We start from the raw sequence: 3,505 nt of genomic DNA on the forward strand, positions 1-3,505 counted from the left end.
GAGAGAATAGTTGGCGGCGCGACGAATGAATAGCGGCCGACGAAAGTTTGGATCTTGCACGCCCGCCTGCGCACCCCATTGTTACACTCGGATTCTCCGGTGTATATCTACGGTGACCATATTTCCTGGGCCGCTGCAAATTCGCAACGCGGATGATTGAATCGGGCCGTCACGTCATTGTAACGAAAGTCCGCGAAGCGGGACTTCGAACGGGGCTTCTTTCCTCTTGTCTCTCTTGTTTCGCGAGACCGTGTTGCACTCGAAATATCGCGTTTCCTACTTCGCCCATGAACTTTTGCCGGATATACTTTTTGTACGTCACGCGCGATATCATCGTGAGTTAAAAGATTCCTGTAATCGATCGTGTCTCGTGGCAACACGCCGCGCCAACTCGCTCGTCGTCGAGCCTGCGTGCAACATCGGGAATATTTGCCGTGTTAATTAGAGTACACGGAACACGCGAAAGTAACCGTAGGTTTGCGCCATCATTAAATTGCGCGGTTTCGTCTCTTGTGTAAATTGATATTTTTGCGACTAGTGTGTGGCTCGCGTCGTTACACTCGACGTTCGGCTTTTTCGGATGTTCTGCGACATTTATTTATTTTGCTATTGACGCAACTGAACGACCAAGGGAAAGATAGGTCGACGGGGGTGAGTTGGTTTACGAGTAAATATTTCGTTTACGTGAAAGCGCAGCTTTTACCTTACGTGCACTCTGCTCACGTTTATTTGATACGACGTCTTCCGTGTCGATCGTGGTTCAAGTCGGTTCTCTGATGCAACGTAGCTAATTGCTGCGTTTCCGCGGCCACTCAAAAGTTAAGGCTCGTCTACAATGCGCGGAGTGAGCTCGGCGTAAGTTGGAGCGAGAAATGAAAATAATTTATTTCGCTTATGCGCCTGTACGCCACTTTTCTCGCTCAAGAGAAATACTTGCAGTAAAGCAGCTAGCGTGCTACAGGCGAAATGAATTATTTTCATATCTTGTTCCAACTTACGCCAAGAGCTCACTTTCGCGTAGACAAGCCTTTACGCGGGCGATGCACGCAAAATACCCGCGCGCGTAACTATTAGGGAAATGAATTTATCGACAACACGCGCCTCGAGGTAGACTTTATGCCGACTATTCAAAATGCTTGCCGCGAATTTCAATCTACATTCTGCGCATTCCGAACGTGAGCTTACCGCGCGCTGGATGATTCCAAATATGTTCTCTGACATGTCCCGCGATGTTTGTGATGCGACACAAAGCTCCCGTCGTTTTAGCCGTCTAATCCCCAAAGCGACTCGTGTATAAAACAGATTTTAATCCGTCTCGAAATATGTACATTTAAAATAGCACTCGTTGTTGTTCCCCTCCGTTTCCGTGTAAACGTCAACATTGAAGCGGCAAATTTTTTGGAGAAACTCGAGGAGGGTCGCGTCTTCTTCTATCTTCGTTAACACTTTTCAGAGATTACGTCAACTTTTCTCAAGCGGCACGCGAATCTTTTAACGTCGATCAACGCGCGAGAGCGAGATACGCGGGAATACACGGGCGGCTGCAAACTACTCGCCTCAAGGTAGCTTTCCGACGGTGCTGTTCGTAAAGCTCTCTCTCGCTCTTCCTCGAAGAGAGAGAGAGAGAGAGAGAGAGAGAGAGAGAGAGAGAGAGAGAGAGAGAGAACGAGCGCGTCCCTGAAAAGTATATTGCGCGAGCCGGTGCGCCAAACTGCCTGGAACTTTTCCATACTTTAATTAGCAATGTGTCTTCGGGCTGTCGCGCGGCAGCCGATTAGTCCTCTTGCTCGTTTTTCTGCGACTGCAGCTGCGTGGGCCGACCACGTGTACCTGCGCCGCGCTTGTGTGGTTCGCGACGCGTGACAAAGTGTGTACTCGGTGTACCGCGCAATTTTCCACGCGACTATTATCTGAAAGCCATTCTGGGCGACTGCCGGAAACTGCGAGATAAACAGGAAAAAATTGATTCCTCCGGCTGTGTCGCTCGACGTCGACATCGCAAATTGAGTGCGCGCGCGCGCCGAAAGTCCGCATCGTAAAATGTCAGGGCCGCTGTAAACGAACGAACGCACAGCTATTGATGCGCGAGAATAAATGAAAAAACTGGAAAAAAGCCGCGTCTCCAGCGTGCTGGTGAGGTATACCCTTCGGGAGTCGCGGCTACATTTAATATCCGATACTAGACCCGACACTCTCGAAGCGATTTTTCGATATCGCTTCCGTGTACAACAGACGAATTAAATATAACTTTGAAGGTGAAACGATCGCTGAAATGCGGACGCGCTCGCCTCCGTCAGCCGCCTTAATAACGCGATACGAATTATTTACGCGCGTCAAGCGAATAAACAATTAATCCTGTACGACCGACGCGCTTAGTTCGTCGACCGACTCCGGTCGGTCGAGTGAAATTCGATTATCATTCCACTGAGTTTTCATTCGGCGAGAACATCCACGATAGCCTGCGCTATATAGTATTATCAGGAAGTGTGCGCGATCGGTGCCCTGAGCAGATTACATTCTCGTTGTCATTTACCGGTAATCCGTGAGCCTTTAATCGTTAAAACGGAGAAATTACTGCGCTGTTGATTGCAGATGGTTCGAAGTTTGTTTGCTTACTGGCGTAGTAAATTCACGGAGCTTCGTGGGTGCGAACTTTGCAGCGAACAGACGTCCATTTGAGCGGATTGAGGGCGAGAGCGAGAGGGGAGGCAAAAATCATGCAAATACGCCGGCGAGTTACTCGATTGCTTTTGCGATCTCGATGGCGTGAGTCATCTCTTTCTCTCTTTCTTTCATTTCTTCTTCCCCGTTGTGAGTTTACATGAATGTACAAAGTCAGAGGGAGAGAGAGAGAGAGGGGGAAGAGGGAGAGAAATAAAAAGAGGGACTTTTGTATAACTTATTTATCGCATTGAAAAAATTCTCTACTTCTACATTACTCGATATCAATGTCCACGCTAATACTACGAGTGATATTATATTACTTGACCGTTGAAATTCAATATCGCGAATGCAATTTCAACGATATTTAATAATAACAGGCTTTCGCGCATTCTTTTAGCACGTTCTACTGTGGCTTCGGGTTAGCATAACACGATGCATGTATGCAAAATAAACTTCACACCGCATGGTGTGCCTTTGAATTTTTACAATGTAACGTGCATTACATAGAACGAGACAGAGGGAGGAACGGAGAGGAAAAGAGGGCACAACCGTACCGACTGGCAAAGCGATGAAGTGAAACGTGCAATTGCCCGTAATAACGCGAGCAAGGTCGACATTTCCGTGCCGCCAGTTGAAAGTTTGAGAAAATTTCACGTTTCTCTAGCAGCCGCGTGAAAGCCGACCCCGCAACTACATATTCAGTCAAAGAACCGAGAAGACGCCGGTCGAGTGTATCCCACTGTTTCGTCGCCTCCACCCACTCTCCTTACCATCTTTTCTCTCTTTGCTGCTCTCATCTCTCTCTCTCTCTCTCTCTCTCTCTCTCTCTCTCTCTCTCTCT

General features: G+C 48.1%; 2 protein-coding genes across 5 annotated transcripts in view; one reads left to right on the top strand and one right to left on the bottom strand.

Moving 5' to 3' along the window:
• The window catches only part of LOC116842249 (hemicentin-1-like), a 328,593-nt gene that overhangs the window by 186,182 nt on the left and 138,906 nt on the right, over positions 1-3,505 (bottom strand). The window lies entirely within an intron of this gene.
• Positions 1-3,505, top strand: part of LOC116842254 — a 206,615-nt gene that overhangs the window by 180,719 nt on the left and 22,391 nt on the right. The window lies entirely within an intron of this gene.

The sequence above is a fragment of the Odontomachus brunneus genome, unplaced genomic scaffold (genome assembly GCF_010583005.1).
Source record: "Odontomachus brunneus isolate Ranch 3 - 2012 unplaced genomic scaffold, Obru_v1 Obru_scaffold_023, whole genome shotgun sequence".
Classification (NCBI taxonomy): domain Eukaryota; kingdom Metazoa; phylum Arthropoda; class Insecta; order Hymenoptera; family Formicidae; genus Odontomachus; species Odontomachus brunneus.